Genomic DNA, 21,695 nt, shown 5'->3' on the forward strand with positions numbered 1-21,695 from the left:
AACCTCCCAGGAAGGAATCCAAAGTGAACACTTCCATAGAGAACATGTAGAACATGAGCCCACATATTGTTTCAAGAAGAATATAAAACCTGTTAAAACCATCCCGCCACTGGTGGCGATTAAGTTAGATAGCATTTATCTAACTGACCATATTGAAAGCCTGCAAGAAAACGCTTTGGTTGGTCGATGGCACTTCCCTGAGATGGATGATGCCAGGATGAGAAAATGGTTAGAGTCTCAATGGAAACCTTTGATTGGCTACATCCCCATTATAGCTAAACTGATGAAGGAATGGTACTGCTTTCATTTTCTGAGTGCCAGCGACCTGGAAGTGGTTCAGGCTCATCCATGGGTGCATGGAAGGAGCTTCCTGGTGCTACACAAATGGTACATTGGCTATAATCCGTTGAAGAATACTCCCATAAATAATTTAATTTGGGTCAAACTCCCTGGCCTTCCCCTGGAGTTATGGTCAAAGGAAACTTTAGCTGAGATAGGAAATGCCTTAGGAAGATGTGTATATGTGGATCCAAGATGTTTGGGGGAGAAAGGCAAACGCGTAGCATGGGTACTCATTGAGAAAGCCCATAGAGAGGGTTTCCCCGACCATATCGAGATATCATGGAGGGATTTAAAGATTAGTCAAAGATTGGAATTTTGGGGAGTATCCTTCAGGTGCTCAGTATGCCACAAGACAGGACATCTTCATAAAAACTCTCCTCGTCGGCCTGTGTTAAAGAACCGAATATATCATGGTAAATATCTATCAGCAAAAAAAAATTGGGGACAAGGTCTTCCTATTCTGAAATGGCAAAGGAATCCTCTACTATAAGCTCATCTCCTTTAGAATCTGGTAAACTGAAGGGGGTTTTTAATCCCGAAGATGACTGTCAAAAATTCTCTTCCCCCGTTCAGAAATCTATGACTCAGTACCATATCTCTCCATCAACATATACTCAAAATCAATGCAACCTGCCTGAAAGCTCGAGTAGACCCTTCGGCTCATCTGAAAAAAGGAATCCCATCTTGTTTTGCACACCCCCTCCGAACCTATTGCTAGCAAAGATTTCCCAGTCCCTCTTCCGGTTCCCCAATCTATTAATACTTTCAAAGTGGACTCTCAAATCACTTTAATCTCATCTTCCTCTCCTTCATCGAAAAGGGGACTATCTCAATCTCAGAAAGGTAAGGAGCCTATGGTTTCGGCGACCCCTCTAAACTCCCCTATTTCATCCCCATCAAATTCGATTGGTAGTGACCTGGACTACCTCCTTAGCAAGAAATCGCTTGAGCTCAGACCCCTAACCATTCATAAACCAGGAAAGCCATCATCCCCTCAAATAATTCCAAACTCTACAAAAAATATTACAGTGAGAAGGAAAAATAATAGGGGTAGTAGGCATTTCAGAGGAAGGGCTGATGGTGTTGGCAGAGGAATTCGAAATCTCTCTTTAGTAGACATGCCTATCATTGATATGATGGAAGAAGGGCTTATTAGAGCAAGTGTGGCTGCAAAGCCTTCTAAATGACTTTCATTTTATCCATGAATATAAGGGGGCCGGGGGCTGATAAAAAAAATTTAGCCCTTAAAAATCCTTTTTTTGCAAAATAGCCCAAAATCATTCTAATCCAAGAAACCGCACAGCGCTCCCGTATCTATTTCTTATTTCAGAAAAAATGTTACCTACTTGGCATATGGTTTCTTTAGAGGCAAATGGTCTTTCTGGGGGCCTAACAGTTTTATGGGACCCCGATTGGATTAGAGCAAAAGCATACAAATGCTTAGCTGGCATTCTCATATCAGCGTCTATTAGGGGGAAAGACTGGCCCATAAACATTTTAAACATGTATGCTCCTTACAAAAACAGGATAACATACTGGGAGAAATTTTTTGCATCAGAAATTGTTGATATTGAGTATTTGATGATTGCAGGAGATCTAAATGTCACGCTAAGCTCTGATGAAATATGGGGGAACAGTCGGAAAAAAGATCCTCTTGCTGACCGCATTAGATATGAGCTGCTGCACAGGAATCTTGTTGACATAAATCCGCCTAAAATGATGCCAACATGGGACAATGGAAGAACTAAAGGAGCATATATAGCAAAGAGACTTGATCGCTTCATTCTTCATGAAATTATAATTGACAGACTAGGCATGCCCTTTACATCAATAGGAAATGATTTTAAATAAGACCATAGGTCAGTATTCTTAGGATGGAGAGGAAAGGGATTCAGGAAAGGGTATCCTTTTAAATTTAATAGGCTATGTTTGGAAGACACTGATTTCAATGAAGCCATAATTAGACAATGGAAGGAATTATCATCAAAAGAAAATATGCCTCCATTCTTAACTCTTAGAGATAAGCTGGCTTCCATTAGAAATTTTGTAAAAGAGTGGCAGTTTAAGAAAAGACAACAAAACAAATCAGCCCTTCGGGAAATTCACAAGGAATTGGATAGCATATTTTGAAACTTAGTTGCTCACGGTATCCCTTTCAACATAAGATGTAGTATAAAGGAACGGCAAAGGAGGAAATGAAAAATCCTGGAATAGGAAGAGGCATCATGGAGATTAAAGAGAAGGGCAATCTGGCTAAAGGAAGGAGACAAAAATTCAAAAAAAATTCACAAATTTGCAAGCTCAAGAAGAGAAAATAATTCTATATGGAAAATAAAGGACCGAAAGGGAGACTTTCTATACTCTCAACAAGATATCTCAAGTGAAGCTGTGAGATATTTTGGAAACCAATAGAGAAGATCTCAGGTTTGTAGGATTCAGGACATTCTGTGGGGAATTGATCTCTTTCCCCAAATGTTTGATGGGGAACAAAATGAATATCTATTTTAGCCAATAATGGAGGAAGAACTTCTAGGAACCATAAAATCCTTTAAAGAGGATAAATTCCCTAGTCCAGATGGCTGGACGATCGAATTTTTCATCCACTATAAGATCTGCTAAGGATGGTCGAGGGCTCAAGAATATCAAGAAGCATCCACTAGATTACCTGATCCACTCATATCGCCCTCATCCCCAAGAAAAAGGAAGCTGAATCTTTTCAAGAGTACAGGCCAATTTCTCTTTGCAACATTTCATACAAAATCATATCAAAAATTATCGTTGAAAGGTTAAAAGGAACCTTGTCAAAGTATTTAACAAAGGATCAACATGCTTTTCTGAAAGGAAGAAATATTTTGGACGCTGTTGCTAACACTCAGGAGGTTTTATTTTCCATGCACACCAAAAAACATGAAGCTGCCATTTTCAAAATTGATCTCCGAAAGGCATATGATTGCCTTGATTGGGGTTTCATTAGATGCCTTCTTGCAAAGATTGGACTGAGAGAAAACATGATAAACTGGGTAATGGCCTGTGTGGAGAAGGTGAACTATGCTATTATAATAAATGGGATTCCATCTCCTTTTTTTCTAGCTGCCAGGGGTCTGCGCCAAAGATGCCCGCTATCTCCCTTATTGTTTATCCTGGAAATGAACTCTGTAAGCCTGCACATCAATAAGGCAGTTAGTGAAAATAGATGTCATCCACTAAGGATCTGTAGGAACAATTATATATCGCATAATCTATTTGTTGATGATATACTTATTTTTGGAATGCTTTGCAGGCTCACTTGGTTATGCTTATATGATATCCTCAAAAAGTTCCAAAGGGCCACAGGCTTACAAATAAATGAGTCCAAATCTGCTCTCTTTCATAATGATGGCAATCTGGAATTAATAGAGTGGATATCCTCTCTCTTTGGGATAGAGGCACGGTCCATCAATCAGGGAATGAAATATTTAGGATTCCAGCTAAAAGCAAAAGGATACTCTAAAATGGACTGGCAATGGATAATAGAAAGATAATACAAAAAGATTTCAATATGGTAATACAAATGCCTTCCAATGGCAGGAAGAGTCATTCTGGCTCAATCAGTCCTAACTCAACTCGTGGTATATTGGTGCACCTTTCTTTTCTTCCAGCAACCATTATTCAAAAAATGAACAAGATAACAACAAATTTTATTTGGGGTGTCCAGGCTGATAAAAGAAAATATCACTTGTCTAAGTTATCTGCCATCTTGTTGCCAAAAAATCTTGGGGGATAGGGTCTACTGGACCTGCGGAGTTTTTGAAATGCCCTTCTATGCAAATCTCTTTGGAGAGGGATTTTCGGAGAGGGTCCACGGAGCAATACCATAAAAAGGAAGTATATGGGCAGTAAGGATATCTCATACATGTTCAAGTTGGGAAGGATTGGATCCTTTTATGGTTCAGCAATATGGCTAAGTTTTTGTAAGATAGAAGGGTTTTTCTCAAAGAATCTGATTTGGAGTTTCCAAACTGGTAGCAAGATTCTCATACGACTTGATACTTTCTTGAGCGGGCACTCCTTAACTTTTTCCACAGAAAAGGTTATTTTACTTGGGACAAACTTATTGTAGAATGGCATGGACCCTTCCCTATTTGGAAAGAAGATGGCAATATGGGGATGACTGAGAGTGTAGCAAGACAATGGACGAATTTAAAATTTTGTCTGACGAACTGCAGAATTCATCGCTCCTTGGATATTGATGTCCTAACATGGAAAAATATGAAAGGGATATCCCAGGTACGAGTAAAGGATATTTACCTGAATCTAATAACCTCAAGAAATGCCATTCCCAGCTCTATTTTTCCATCAACTTTCTGGAAATAAGGATGCCTCTCCAAATCTATTTTTTTCTCGTGGCTGGTATTCCACAATAAAAGGTAAAATTTATAAAAGAGGGGATTGCAGGGTCCAGGTCTCTGCTCAATTTGCAAATTTGAGGATGAAACAAACTGTCATATGCTCATTCTCTATTAGAAAACACAGCAGATATGGAAAACTCTAGAAATTTTATATGGATTCCCTCATGCTTCTCACAATCTATACAAGAGGCTTTTGTTTGGTGGAGCAGGCAAAAGGAATCTTGGAGGCCGATCCTTATCATTACCTTATGGTGCATATGGAGATGGAGGAACAACAAAATTTTTAAGGAAAGCAAGGAGCCTTTCATGGGAATCATCCAAATCATATCTTTTCTTTTTAATTCCTTACTAGAAAAGCCTCCCAAGGAAAAAAGAATAAATCCCAACATGGATGATCTGTTTCATGACATGTTCCCGAAAGTGTTCTTTGATGGAGCAGCACAAAACAACTCTTGTGGCTATGGAATCTACATCATCATGGATGAAAATACTCAATTTCTTTTTTTGTGGAATGGAGGAAACGGATCCAGCTGCAAAGCGAAGGTGATGGCTCTTGCGGGGCTTCTCTCTTTCTTTTTATTCTTTAACATCCAGTACGTCTCAATATTTGGGGATTCCAAAGTAATGGTTGATTTTTTTCTGGGAAAAATCCATATTAGAAATCCTCACCTTGTAGGTTGGATGAACAGGATTGTTTTCCTATGGGAAAGGATGGAAGGATGTTCCATACAACACATTTACAGGTTACAGAACAAGAGGGTAGACAATTTATCGAAGGAAGGCCTGTTAACAGCTCCAGGTATATGGCACATGAAGGTAATTTCAGATAAGCATGTTTTCTCTATCACAAAATTTTCATTACCTGATGCATAATATCATCTTGTTGGTGTCAAGTATGTTTTGGTCAATTTTGTCCTTGCTCTCCTCAGTATCTTTTTGTCGATCACTTTTTGGAATTTTCATTGTTTCCTCCATGAAGGATCTTAATACTCCAAATGTTTGTATTTACAAAATATCGTCTTTGAGGCCTCTATTATAGAGAATTGCCGCCTATCTAGTTGATCAACATATTTATGTTTTTGGGGATTACTATTTTTATCCTCTTTCTCAGGTTTTTTCTGTAACGGATTGCCCTTTAGTCCATTTCTAGCTTATATGCAGTTTCTAGCAAATGTATTTCTGATCATTATATACCTTATATAATATAATTACGTTTTTTCGTTCCTGAAAAAAAAAAAAGTATTCTACGGCTAAATTCCAATGCACTGACATTTAAAAAATGTAGCTCCATCTCGTAATATTTGTTTGGTTATTAATTATAAATATGACATTTGTATGATTTTAAAAACCGTCATGTATGAATCCGACACTCGTTAAATGGGTTGGTTCATTAGAAAACCCGATTAAAAAAATTGGGTTTAATGGCATACTTCTTCAAACATTTACAAAAATCTAAAAACCTACTGGTTTATGAAGAAACCCACCGTAATAAACCAATCTGTTCCATCACAAACCAGCTTGTTTATTACTAGGCCAGCTACTCACCTCACATAATGCAGTTTTGTGTGTTTTGAGGTAAATTTTGGGTTTTTTTCCTAAAAAAAAACCTTTCCAAGGGAATCATACCTACTTTCCCATTTGCCTTTGACATCTCAACCGTATCAATGTTGGCAATTGATGGTAATATTGAAGAGTGGTTTAGACCTCAATGGATTTCATATGGAAAAACTAGAATTTTCAATTTTACTGAAAATTCAACATATTTAATGGTTTGAGGGTTTGCAATGTTTCCATTTGATTCTATCATGAGTGAGGGTATGAGATTGATATTTGATCAAGAGCATGAAGCCCTTTATGAACCTTGATGTTGGTGGCATTGACCGTTAAACTTTGTGGATGTTGGTGGTATTGATTGTTGAACTCCTCTACCATCGTCTTAACAAGAATGTACCATTCACTCAAAGGAAAACAACTCGTTAGGCATGGTAATCTTTTTCTACCACAATATAAGGTTGAGAAGATGAGCCCTTCACTCAAACCAGAATCATTGGTTAGACATGTTAAATTTTTTCAATTTCTATCATGTTATAAGGTTGAGAAATCCAAGTCTAAAGACTTTGAGCTAGATGATGTTTATGTACCTCTTGTTGATGATCCCATTTTTAGTAGCGCTTAATCAATGATGATTTTCATGAGTGACCATGTTGATCAAGGATTTGTAGTTTTGATGTCTATTTTTGCTCCTAGTAATGCTAAAGTTGTAGAGGATTTTTAGGAGTCTTCAAACTCTGAGCCATATTATGTAGCTCATGTTCACGATTCTTTTTCTAGTAGTGGTGATGAGTTTGATCATGATGAGGAATGATCATGTTGTTGATCACTCATATCTAGACTTGTAGTGGGTCAATGTCCTCATAGCTTAGAGCATTGTTTCTGGACTTCAGAGGTCATTTAAAGCCCCATTGATTATGTATTTTGTTGCTGATATGTATTGCACTCTGTGCCATTTAGATATATTCCCCCTCACATGGTATATAGATAAGAAAACCTTGCATATTTTGTATCTATTGATTTACAATCATGATTTTAAATCTTCATTTTTTTTATTAATAAAAAATAATTATTTCATTTAGTTTTTTTAAAGTTTGGTTCATTAAGATTTAACAAAGAAGAATTTGACCAATTTCAATTTGAAATCTGGTATATTAGATAAACTGGTCCGATCACTGATTCTAGTTTTAAAACTATGCCTTTAGACCAATGCTATGTGCATGTAATAATAAAATGAACCAGCAACTAAGCTATACATGGTCCTCCTCTATTTCATATGAGACAGTTGATTGTTATTACTTCTTCCCGTAGATGAGAAATAAAAAAACATTTTCATCGTTTGTACTTGAATTTTATCTTTAATTTTCAATCAAATTACATATATGCAAAGCTTCATGAATTATTATACTTCATAAATACTTGGAAACTGCGTTAATTATTATACTTCATAAATACTTGGAAACTACTTGGGAAAATGGATCGCAAATCGATCAGAGTACATTGGTTGGACGAGTCGATGGAAGATCAACATGAAACTTGTTTGGATAAACAATGAGCAATATTGGGTAAGCAGCCTATAGAGAATAATGAGCAATAATGGACAAAATGTTGCAACCTTAAATAGCTGCAATTTACTGTGAGATTGGAGGGACACTTTTTGTTGCTATCATGAGCGAGCTAACAATGATCAGCTACTAATGATGTACCCAGACCGTCAAAATAAGAAATTTTTTGGAGAAGCAATAAAAAAACTAAACGAACCACAAATCCACGGTATAGTTGAAACAACCACGAACACTGGTTGACATAAAATACACACGGTATTTTTATTGGAGAAGCAACAAACAAACTAATCGAACCACAAACCTATTGTATAGTTGAGACAACCGCAATCACCGGTGGACATAAATACACATGGTTAATATCAAATTCTGCGGGAGTGTGGAGAATGATAATTTGAATCCATGGTTAAAAGCCCTCAGCGCTGAGCTCTAGCAGTTTTTTTTGCACAAACAAAGATTTAAAAAATTGTGTTTCATTAGAGCTCGCAGAGTTATTCAAAAACTAGAAATAAGATTAGAAAAAAATTTTAGAATTATTTTTAGGATAAACTCTTAAAAAAAATTGTGGGAATTGTATTTCCATTCTAGTTGTGAGAGCCACTAGAAAAATGGAAATAAAATTTCTTGAAAATTTTAAAATTATTTTTACAATAAACTCTCAAAAAAATGTGGGGATTCAACACATGTCAAAGCAATAAAAATTCTAGTCTTTAACAATGTAACAATTAATAATATAGAAGGGTTTTTTATTTCAAAGATATTGACTTGGTTCAAGGATGTTCCGTATTGACCTCGAAGGAGAGAAAATGATAATACAGTAGTCTTCTACAAGAAAACTGGAGGCGGGAATTGGATTGGGAATGACGGAATAGCTAGGGTTTACAATAGTTAGTAGGTGTTGAACTCCATGGAAGGGCGCAAAGGAGGGAGCTCCTTTCCCTCCTACAAGCAGGCTGTAGCCAGTCGTGGTAATAAACCAATAGAAGAGATCAGAGGCATTGCTGAAGTAGGGAAAGAAAGCACGAAATAAGAGCAAGAAAGAATCACATCTGAGGAGTATAATAGCACAAAAGACAAGGAGGAAGAGGACAAAAAACATGGGGAAGAAACCAAGGTGCAGACGGGTCCATGTAAACCCAGAACTGAAGTGAGACCCAGAGTAGTGCTGAATGATCCGGCTTTGCAGGCACACAGGGAACACATGCAGATGTATGCTATCATTTGTAAATTCATGCGAATATCACCCACTGAAAAATCTTTACAGACTTGGATTAAATATCATTAGAAACCAAAAGGAAGCATTGACATACATCTTGGGTCAAAGGTATTCTTTATTGTGGTCTTCACAAATATTGAGGACAAAGACAAAGTGTTTGAAGGGGGGCCCTACTTCTTCGCAGCTACTGGCCTCTACATGAGGCCGTGGATGATGAAATTTGTCTTGGAGGGGGAGACATTCACTTTGGTTCCGGTATGGGTAAGGCTTTACTCCCTTCCTCTTGATTATTGGCAAACTGAGTCGTTAACAGCCATAGGAAATAAATTAGGACGTTTTTTCAAAGTCTCTGAAGCCACCAGAATGGGAAAATATACTTCCTTTGCACAAACTTGTGTGGAAATGGATCTATCTAGAGCCTTATCAGATCAGGTTATCTTGGAAGTTTATGATGAAGAATGGGTTCAGATAGTTGATTATGAACATATCCCATTTAGATGTCGTAGATGCCATGAGCATAGACGCCTTTTCATGGATTGTCCTCCCAGAAAAATAGATAATAAAAGCAAAGCTGCCACTATGAAAGACACTGAAAGCTTTCATAAAGTAAGCTGTATAGGAAAAGGGGGCAAAAGAAGACTTAAGCAACATCAGGCAAAATGGCCTCAGGCTAGTCAAAACAGGTATCAAGTGCTCGAGGAAGAAGAAGAGACAAATAAAGCAGATCAGAGAATGGAAGGAAGTCCAGAGGAGAAAGAGAATGAGGAAGACAAGGAACAAAGGATAACAATAAACAAAAAGAAGCTATGATGAGCGATGTAGAACTAGATATGGACTAAGAAATGACACAGAGCGAGATGGACATGGAGGACCATGGACTATAGGAGATTATTGAAAGAGAAAACCTAGATTTAGAAGGGTTCTTACAACAGGGAACCATGGGAGGGGTAGACTTGTTGCCTCAAGGAGAGTTCACTAGAGTACAACAGTTGTATTTATGGAAAACCCGGACCACAGGTATGGACAAGCAAAGTAGCATTGCAAGATAGGGTAGTGAAGGGGTGAAAACTATGAAAAGCACACCAGGATTAGCACCTTGATGCCTAGGAAAGTAGAAGGCAGAAAAAGTAGAATGAGCTATTGATGGAATGTGGAAGGCTAATGATAGATTCAGGTAAGATGAAAGACCTAACTAGTTACTCCTTCACAAATCTTTAATGATGAAGTTCACCTCTTGGAATATCAAGGGTCTAGGTAGTAAAAGGAAACAAAGATTAATTAGTAACAGAATGAAACAAGAAGCTACGGATATGATTTTCATCCAGGAAACTAAATGTTCCATTTAGAAAATTAAAGAGATACATAGCAAATGGCTCAATCGTTTTGAGCTTTTAGAAGTCAAGGCAAAAAATATAGTAGGAGGCATTCTTACTCTTTGGAACCCCCAAAAGATTGGTATAATAGATGCTGAAGCTTCCAAAAATTATTTATCAGTGGTTATTCAACTGGTGGGGGATAGGGAGATCTATATGGTCATGAATGTTTATGGCCCTTAGAGAATGGATGATAAACTTAGATTCATAGATTCTCTAATGGATCTCAGAGTGAGATATGAAAATATACCATGGATTTTGGGGGCAATTTCAACATGATCAAATCACTATCAGAGAAAAAAGTGGGAACCAGAACTCTAAATAAAGACTCCTCAGCTTTTCAAACTTTCATGGATTCTATGAAGCTAGTTGATATTGCTTCGAGTAATGGTCTCTTTACTTGGAACAATAAAAGAGGAGGAGAGTCTCTAGTGGCATCAAAGTTAGACAGATTCATCATCTCAGAGGATCTTTTGCTCAACAATAGGGAAATGGCAGCTAGTATTCTCCCCTTTGGAGGATCAGATCACTGGCCTGTCCAACTGGAGGTCAAAGGCATAGGCACCCCCAGGAACAGACCTTTCAGCTTCGAAAATATCTGGCTCACCCAACCACATTTCATCAACAACATTTCAGGTTGGTGGTCTACACATTCAAGGTACAAGTATGTTCCTTCTTCACAAAAGATCAAAACATATAAAGTGTGTGCTAAAAGATTGCAACAAGAATGAATTTGGTAATATTTTTGAAGGAAGAAAAGATGTTGAAAATATATTGCAAGAACTAAACCAAACCCTTATTAAGGTTGGCTTTGACAAAGTTAGAGATGAGAAAGCTACCAAACTCCAGTAAGAAAGGGAGAACTATTGTAAACAAGAAAAAACATTTTGGAGATAAAAATCAAGAGTGCAATGGCTAAAAGAAGGAGAGCGAAACACTAGATTCTTCCACAGATCAACATTGGCAAACAGAGCCCATAATAGAATCTCTTCGATCAAGGATGACGCAGGGAAACTTCTCAGTTTGCATGAAGACATAGTAGCCGTGTTAGTCCAACACTTTCGTGGGATTGCCAAGGAACCCACTTTGGACAGAGAGCAGTTAATCAAGGACTTAACAAAATATATTCCAAGATTAGTGTACAGAGAGGATAACTTCAACCTCAATAGGCTAGGGATTGAAGCGGAGATCAATGAGGTCCTCAAGGAAATGCAGAATGGTAAAGCGCCAAGCCCTGATGGTTTCAATGTATATTTTTTTAAAGCTTGCTGGAACATTGTTAAACATGACACTCTGAATGTAGTAGAAGATTCCAGGAGGAATAGAACTATCTTGAATACACTCAACACCTCCTTCATCTCTTTGATCCCTGAACAGGAAAATGCCCTAACTCCAAATAAGTTTAGACCCATAACATTGTGCAATGTGGTTTACAAGATAATATCCAAAGTGGTAGCCAACAGACTCAAACCTCTTTTGCCCACTCTTGTGTCTGGGGAAGAATCTGGTTATATGGAAGGCAGACAAACTCTCAATAATATCATTCAAGCACAGGAGGTGGTGCACACATTGACCAACAACAGGAAAGTTGGAATGATCATGCAACTAGATCTATCCAAAACTTATGACAAGTTGAATTGGACCTATATTAGGAGGGTTCTTATTACTTTTGGATTTGATCATAACTGGGTCAGATGGATCATGGTCCTGGTCACTTCCCATAGTTTTTCTATTTTGGTTAATGGTTCTCCCTCCGAAACTTTTATTCCTTCAAGAGGCCTCAGGCAAGGTGATCCACTCTCTCATTTTCTCTTGATTCTCATGATGGAAGGATTGGGTCGATCCATCAAGCAGGCAAAGGAAGACAGTAAAATCAAGGGTCTCCAACTTTCTGAGAATGGATTGTCCTTGACTCATCAACAATTTGTGGATGACACCATGCTGCAAGGTATCCTTACGGTCAAAGAGGCGCTAGCATATAAATAATTTATAAGTGACTTTTGATGAGCCCCAATTTTGGTACAATTTGGGCTCATTTTGGCCTATTCTACTTGCTCAAACCATTCATTTTTTATTGCTTATGCATGCATTTCTTAGTTTATTCATGTTGTTTGTAGGAAGAAGGGTAGGCACTCTCTCTACGTGACTAATGCATTATGATTCCAGGTTTTGGCATTAAAAGGGAGCAAAAGACAACGAAAAAGGAGATAAGGAGACAACGAGGTGGCACTGCGGGTTTTAGGAGAGGTTGTCCACGGTTCTAGGGACATCCCTTGTGATTCCCACCAAGAACTCCGAGCTCTAATCCATCTCCCCTCCGAGCTTAAAAGCAGCCAGCTGTTCTACAGGAACAGCAGTTATAAACTGCTCTACAGGAACAACAATTATGACCATCCTATAGGATCAGCAGTTAAACTCTAGTTGGACAGCCGAGCTCCTAAAATGAAGGACACTTGTTGGATCATCGTTTTTGTATAAGTATGGAGGCCTTAGCCTTAGATAGGTTGTTGAAACTCTCGTATTGCTATTGTAATTTTGGAGCACAGCTTAGTTTTCGTTCCTTTTTGTAAGCCAATTTGGCATGATATCAGATTATGAATAAAGAAGGCAGATTCTGATCTAGTTCTGAGTTTTTCTTAAGGAGACTATAGCTCTCAGGTTAGGGCCCAACCTGAGAGCCATAGATCCCCTCTGCTGTAGTGTTGTTTCCATTTCATTTCAGCACTTTGAGCTTTTCATTTGCACATGCAATTCGAATTACAGGTTGTTGAGTTGGTCTTTTTCATGAGTTAGATAGGAATTACTTATGGTGAATTTGTTTCCACTTGCTTAGTGTAGCAGAGGATAGATATAATCGATTGGAGCTCCAACAAAAAGGTTGTTAAGGCTCACTGCCGTCTCATCTGGGATTGGAGTGAAGTCCATGACTAACCACCAAAAATACGCATTTCTTTCTTCCATGGTTGCTGCAAACACAGTCACGTTATGTTAGATGCTTCCACATGATTCACACCTGCACCACACTCCCTTACCACAGCTTCATGCACATTCTCCTTCGCGTTTAGATTGCTGCTCATTGAATTTACAAGCACAGGTAGTTTAGGTTAATGCATTTTTGGTTGAGTGACAGTCATAAGCATTTGTTTCACTTACACTGCTCTCTCTCGTTCCATCACTTCGTCCTCCATCTTGATCATGCATGCAGACATCTCTTTGACCCCTGCTCCGCTCTGTTATCTCCCAAAGTCTTTCACTCCTCACGTACTTCCATTCTCTAGCCCTTTCGTTGACATATCCCTTTACCTTCCATCCTCCTCCCTACACTCACTTCCCATCCTATTCTTCCACTTCTAAAGCCATCACCAGCCTTATTCCTACCTTACACATCTCCCCCTACCATTCCATTACTCCTCCATCACTCCAAACACTCACGGTAGCTCATCCTGTAGCCATTTGTAGACATCCTGTAGAAAACAGAGTATCATGTAGGATCCTCCACAACCATCCTGTAGGAGGCCACTCTCTCGGTTGCTGAGCATCTGAATGCGAGGAACCTCTGTGGATGGATGCTAAGGATCCTTAGGGACCTCTCCTAGCCTCCCCAACCTATCCCACGCTTTCCTTCCTTCTCCATCCCATCTGCACAACCAAACCCTAGTTAGCACAAGATCACCATCATTCCACACACTTAAAGGAAAAATACAAAAACATAACTTTCATGATGCAAGTAGTTTAGATCCATGCATTTTCATTTATTAGAGGTAGTGACAGCATTGGTAGAAGTTGCATTTACATTCCTTGCACTGTAGAGGTCAGACTAGTTAAATTAGGGTTTCCTAGGTTTACATGCTTTGATTTGCTTTCAGTTCATTTTTGTCAAGTAAAGTAGCTTTCCTTTGAGATTAGCTTTCGTCCATCAATTAGCAAGCTTCTTCTGAGAGCCCATAGAAGTTGGCTTGAGCCCTAGCGGACTTGTGCCAGCTGACCAAGTGACAGCTGCGACAAGAGCTAGTACTTGTGCATATAGCACCGTCGCTTCCAAGTTTGTACGAACTACCGGGTTGATAAAATGAGAGACAGGAAGCCCCAGGAGTTGTAGCATTATTGCTACAATACTGGAGCTCACCATCCTTTTTGGCGCCGTTTCCGGGGAAGCGTCAGAGTATTAGTAATTGTTGCTTTTCTTCTACTTTCGTACTCTTACTTCTGCTCAGTAGTTTATTTCATTTCCATTTTGCAAAGGTAGCTTAGCATTTCCTGCTTTCCTAGATTAGCATTTCCTGCTTTCCTAGATTAGCATTTCCTGCTTTCCTAGATTAGCATTTCCTGCTTTCCTATATTAATATCTCTTGCTTTCCTAGAGTAATTTTTCTTGCTTTCCTAGATTAGCTTTCCAATTCTGCAATTTCATTTGAGCAATATAGTTAGTTGTAGATCACTTTGTTTCAGTTTTGCAGGTACCAAAGAAAAAGCAAAAGCACTCAAAAAAAAAAGAAAAAGAAGAAAAGTCCTTTCCATTTCATGCCTCGTAGGAACCGAGATAGATCAGGCAAATTCCTACCAAACACCCCCACCACATCACTGAGTCACCCTTCTCTCTTCTTTGGTGACAGTGACCCAGAGGAACCTATAGGTGAACATCCGGAGATATACCAAGACCCTATAGAAGAAGAAGAGTTAGAGACCACTCCATCTGAAGCCATGGCTGATAATAGGAGAGAAGATGAGAGAATAGAAGGAGCTTTCCCCATCCGAGAGACCAATGGAGATATGAAAATGAAAAACATTAACCCCTCCGCCTTGCCTCACTTCCATGGACTGACCACTGAGGATCCTGATACCTTCTTGTTTGAGTTTGCTGTCCTTTGTAGAACCTATGACTATACTGAAGATGAGCAAAAGCTGAAGCTTTTCCCTTCCACTCTTAAGGATGCAGCCCTACGCTGGTTCATGGGATTACCTGGGAATAGCATAGCTACTTGGGCTCAGATGCAGCAAGCCTTCAATACGAAGTATAGGGATTATTGTAGGTCCAAGGAAACCAAGGGAGAGATCTTTCGAATGACCATGGGGAATGATGAGTCTTTAGAGGATTACGAGGAGAGGTTCCAACTTAGCTATAAATGGGCCAGGTGCACACTTGACCTTGAATCCCTCAAGTTGGTTCTACTCCGAGGAGTCCCTGAAGATCTCTTAGGCACCCTTCACATGTTAGCTGGGGGGGACATTTACCAACTGCCTTATGAGGACATCAAGACTGTGTTTCGAAATCATTCCAGGGCAGCTAGAAAACGAGGTAGAGGAAATCTCCTCTCCACTGGTGTCCCTTTCTCCAAACATGAGTTTACAAACCAATTAGAAGATCTTAAGAGTGAGGTGAGACAGACCATTGCCATGCAGCTAGACACATTCAGGATCCAGCAGAAGAAAGAAGAAGCTGAGAGAGCCTTGGCTGTCTTCTGTCCTAGGTGCACCAGAAGACACCCTAAGAACGAATGTCCATTGCATTCGGTTGAAGTGTGTTTCGTTTGTGAGGAGGACCACCCAAAAAATCAGTGTCCAACCTTACCTGGGTTTAAAGCCATGTACCAAGGAACCGAAGCCCACACTGAACCTCTCTACTTCATCAACCAAAGGAGGCCTCAAGGATCTAGACCTTATCAGCAGGGGATGCAAGGGGCATCTCAAGCTTATTACAACCCCAACCAGTCAACTCCTATGCCTTCCTGGGGTCCCCCTGCTCATCCTTCATGGTCCATGCCTCCTCCATGGTCTTATCCACCTCAGTACCCTACTCAACCTCCTTCTCATCCATATCACTCACATACCCAGTCGCAGCCTCAATGGAGTGCTCCTCAGTCGGGGTGGAGGCCCCAATACAACACTCCTCCTGCCATTTTTCCTCCACCACCAGTTCAACCTCAGCCTTTACCTCCTGCTCCTCCAAGGCAACCTCAGATGCCTGCTCAACCGAACCCGAACCCCAACAATAGACAGGTTCAGCAGGTATATACTAGGGAGACCTCATGCCCTACCTATGCTGTGGAGATCCAGGAGATCAATCTTTGATCTGGAAAGACTCTTCTAGATCACCAACCTCCTCCCCCAGAGGATGAGGAAAACCATCAGGAGAGTGAACCAAAGCCTATTCCACCCTTTCCAGAGAGACTAACAGCCACCACACAACCTAACCCCGAAGAGGATGAGCTTTTGGGTGAGCTCAAGCAGTTGTGTGTAAAAATCCCACTTCTCCAAGCCATCAAGGATGTGCCTATATATAACAAGTTGGTTAAGGAGAAGTGCTTCAAACACCCAGGCAGACGGAAGAAAGATGCCTCAACTATCAATGTCATAGGACAGTTGTCTGACCTTATGCTAGGACAAGTCATCTGCCCAAAGTACCTAGATCCTGGAAGTCCTGTAGTAGATGTTCACATCAATGGCACCATTATCCCCCACACCTTGATTGATCTGGGGGCAGCCATCAATGTGATGACCAGGGATACCATGCTTAAACTCAACCTTCAGGGTTCCTTGAGGAAGACCTCGACAGTACTGCAATTAGCAGATCGCTCCACCGTGACTCCCGAAGGGATTGTGGAGGATGTCTTGGTCTCTATTGATTCTTGGGAATACCCTGCAGACTTCCTGGTTCTGCAACCAAAGGCCAAGCTTACTGGATATCCTCTCATCTTGGGAAGGCCCTGGTTAGCTACTGCAGATGCTTACATAAGTTGTCGGGCAGGAAACATGACCATCAAAAATGGTCCCATGTCCAAGCAACTAGTCCTATACCCTCTTTAGAGCATGATTTACCACTCTGGTTGGAGGAAGGAGAGGAAGACGAGGTGTACTCTGCACCTCTGCGCACCCTAGATACCACTAGAAGAGACCCTCCTACCGAGGATGATTTGATTGAGACCCTGATCCAGAATCCACCTTCCAGTGCACTATCTTTAGAGAAGTTGGTGGAGGATGCCCAAGCTAGCACCTCAGTGGACCTTTGTACAACCGGCCCTGTCACTCCCAGAGTCAAAAGTGTGGAGTTCGGCCCTGAGAGAGCATTAAAGATCAGCTCCTCCCTATCTCCTTCCCAGGAGAAGGAGTTGTGTAGCCTATTGGCTAGCCACTTAGATGCTTTTGCTTGGAGCTATAAGGAGATGAAAGGAGTCCATCCCTCGGTCTGTACCCATCATATATACATCAAAGAGGATTGTAAACTAGTTAGGCAACCCCAGAGGAGAATGAATCCAGTCCTTACGGACATTGTCAAGGAAGAGTTGCAAAAACTGTTGGATGCCGGATTCATCTACCCCATCTCAGATAGTGAATGGGTGTCCCCTCTAGTGTTGGTTCCCAAGAAGAATGGGAAGTGGAGGATCTGTGTAGATTACCGTGAGCTGAACAAAGCTACCAAGAAAGACCATTTCCCCCTACCTTTCATAGATCAAGTGTTGGATGGACTGGCAGGAAAGAAGTTCTTCTCTTTCCTGGATGGGTTTAGCGGGTACAATCAAATCCAAATCAGCCCGGAAGACCAAGATAAGACCACCTTCACTTGTCCTTGGGGTACCTTTGCCTACCAAGTGCTTCCCTTTGGGCTATGCAATGCTCCTGCTACTTTTCAGAGAGCTGTCTTGAGCATCTTCTCGGAGTTGGTCCATGATGCAGTGGAAATATACATGGATGACTTTACTCCTTATGGGGCCAACTTCCAGGAAGCATTGTCCAACTTAGGAAAGGTCCTAACCAAGTGCACCGAGATGAACTTGTCCCTTAGTCCTGAAAAATGTGAATTCCTAATGACTGAGGGGACCGTGCTAGGCCATACTATTTCTTCCCAAGGATTGCAGGTGGATCCCAACAAAATTGCTCTCATCAAGAGGGTTCCACCTCCTCAAAAAGTAAGGGATGTCCGGAGTTTCTTGGGATTAGCAGGATACTACCGGAGATTCATTAAGGACTTCAGCAAGTTAGCCTCACCATTGTTTGGTCTGTTGGCAAAAGATGTGGAGTTTAAGTGGACTGACGATTGTCAGAGGAGTTTGAATGAGTTAAAGGACAAGTTGGTGTCAGCACCAATCTTGAGAGGTCCAAACTGGGCTCTACCTTTCCACATCCACACTGATGCCTCGAACAAAGCCATAGGTGCAGCCTTATGACAGGTTGAGCAAAAACTTCCATATGCCATTTACTTCGTTAGCAAAAACTTGTCCAAAGCAGAGCTGAACTACACTGTAACTGAGAAGGAATTCTTACCTGTGGTCCATGCACTGAACAAGTTCCGACATTATATTACTGGTTACCAGAATTTTGTACATACTGACCATGCTGCTATTAGATATTTGATGAATAAACCAGATGTGAATGCTCGTATTATTAGATGGTTACTTTTATTGCAGCAGTTTGATCTGACCATTGTTGATAAACCAGGGAGAGAAAATGTTGTTGCTGACTTCTTGTCTAGATTGGATTTGTCTGCAGATGAAGATGGGACGGTGGATGACCAGATGCCTGATGAGCATCTGTTTGCTATCTCAGTACTCTCTCCATGGTTTGCTGATATAGCAAACTACCTTGTTTCAGCTCAGTTCCCTCCGCACCTCTCTTCAAAAGAGAAGAGCAAAATCATCAGAAAGAGTGCCTCATTTACATGGATTGGGGGCATTCTGTTCAATCTTGGCCCCGATCAGATCTTAAGGCGTTGTGTAAGGGAAGAGGAAGTCTTTGACATCCTCCTCACCTGTCATGATGGGCCTTGTGGAGGACATTTTGCAGCAAAGGGAACTGCCTTCAAGATCCTGCAGGCAGGCTACTATTGGCCCACACTGCATCAAGATGTCAGAAGATATGTCAGCCAGTGTGACCAATGCCAAAGAATGGGGAAACCGACCCAAAGGGATGAGATGCCTCTCCAACCTCAAGTGACTCTTGAGCCATTTGAGAAGTGGGGCATGGACTTTGTGGGTCCAATCAATCCCTCTTCGAGGCAAAGATCCTACATCATTGTGTGCACTGACTACCTGACGAAGTGGGCAGAGACCAAAGCCATCAAAGCAACAACAGAAGAAAAAGTGGCCGAGTTCTTGAGAGAGAACAGCTTCTATAAGTTTGGCTATCCAAGAGAGCTGGTCACCGATCAAGGGAGCCAGTTCACCTCCCACTTGGTTGAAGATCTCCTAGCTCATCACAAGATCAAGCATAGAACCTCCACTCCCTATCATCCTCAAGCAAATGGGCAGGTGGAGGTCACCAATAGAGCATTAGAAGGGATCTTGACTAAAGTGGTGAGCAGCAGCAGAAAGGACTGGGCAGATCGCCTGGTTGAAGCCACATGGGCTTACAACACCACTTGGAAGACCACCACCGGCTTCACACCTTATGAGCTGGTCTATGGGAAGAAAGCTTTGTTGTCCATTGAGTTTGAGTATAACACTTTGAGGATGGCAGCTCAGTTGGACCTAGATCTCATCCATGCACAGCAAGAAAGGTTATTGCAGCTGAATGGACTGGATGAGCACCGTATGCAGGCCCTCCTTCACTCAGAAGTGGTTCAACATCAGAGGAAGGTGTGGCATGACCAACATCTCCATGACAAGCAATTTCAGCCGGGAGATTGGGCTTTGTTGTATGACTCCAGATACAAAGATTTCAAGGGGAAGTTGAGAACCAGATGGCTAGGACCATATTCAGTGGAAAAGTGTCATGACAATGGATCTGTCCTCATTCGAACCATTGATGAGGAAGCCATTCCCATGCTTGTCAATGGGCATCGATTGAAGATCTACAGGAAGCCTCCCTCAAGACAAGAGTTCATGAAAACAATGGAGAAGGCAGTATTGGTCATAGAGAAGGGTCCTGCCCCTACTTTGGGCACACCCTGAAGCATCTAAAAAAAAAAAAAAAAAAAAAAAAGGAGAAAAAAGAAAAAATAAATAATAAAGATCCTTGGGTGAAAACCTCTCTGAGGCGCCCAAGGCAGGTGGTAGGGGTGAAAACCTCATTGAGGCACCCCTGCTATCTTTCAAAAAAAAAAGACAAAAAAGAGGAAAAAGAAATGAAGATCCTTGAGTGAAAACATCTCTGAGGCGCTTGAGGCAGGTGGTAGGGGTGAAAACCTCATTGAGGCGCCCCTGCTATCTTTCAAAAAAAAAAAGAAAAAAAAAACAAAAAGAAAAAAACAATAAGTCATTATGTGAAATTTGCATGCAGATTGCAGGTGTTCTAAGGTGGAGAGGAAGCCTCTCAACTCAAAGCCAGAAGTCCTTATCATGTAGCCAGGACACCTCACCAGCACCTCCTCCAAGAATGCCTATGTTCTTCAAGGTATGAGCACTTTTATTATAAACTGAGTCTTCTACAGGAAGACACAGATTTTCTACAGGAAGGTGCGATTTTCTACAGGAAGGTGCAAGTTTCTACAGGAAGAGCTGTCTGTCTACAGGAAGCTCTGTACTTCTACAGGAGACTTCCTGTAGAAGCTTAGAAAGAGCTAGAATGCGTTGCATGAGCAGATCTGATGACTACGGGTTGGTGTGGACGCATGCAAGCCTCTTTTGGGCCCATGCACGACGCTGATACCTTGCTCCACCATCCTCGTCACCATGCAACTAAGATCCCTGCACCAGCAAACCAGATCAATGAGTTCTCGTGGAAAATCAGTTGTCAGAGAAAAATGAACACCGAGAGCTCATACCATGTCCATGACGAGCATCAGAAACTTCGGGAGCGCGACTAGCAGGTCATCTCCATTATCAAGTAGCATGCACCCAAGGAGGTGAGACTGTTGCAAGGCCCCCCGCGGGAATCCTGTAGCAGTCAAACCTACAGGAGTGGATACCATTCATCGCCCAGCCATCTGCAAGCAACATGCGGGCGCATGCAACCAGAGCGTCCACCACAGCGCCAGCATCCTGTAACCATGAGCCTCCGGGACTGTGTAAGCCACATGCAGCAGGTAGATCCGTCGTCCAAAAATCTGAAAATCATGTGCAGATGCGCGCAGGTAAGTGTTCTAATCCTTCCTTCCATCAAATCGCATGAGTATTGCTTTGATTTGTTTGCATGGCGTAGAAATGAATGGTTGAGTGGCCGTAAGGCCAGTTGACTGGCCACGTTGGCTAGTGAAGTGATAGTCAGATGATGGGGTGGCAGCCACGACAAAGGGAACACGCAGCACACACGTGAAGATCAGTCCCGTCAACCAAAAAACGAGTTTAACCGAAAAGGGCGGCAGCAGATCTGTGGGAATGAATGCGGCAGC

The sequence above is a fragment of the Pinus tabuliformis genome, chromosome 6 (assembly GCF_031772625.1).
Source record: "Pinus tabuliformis cultivar Carrire ecotype Pingquan chromosome 6, CPIR1, whole genome shotgun sequence".
Classification (NCBI taxonomy): Eukaryota; Viridiplantae; Streptophyta; class Pinopsida; order Pinales; family Pinaceae; genus Pinus; species Pinus tabuliformis.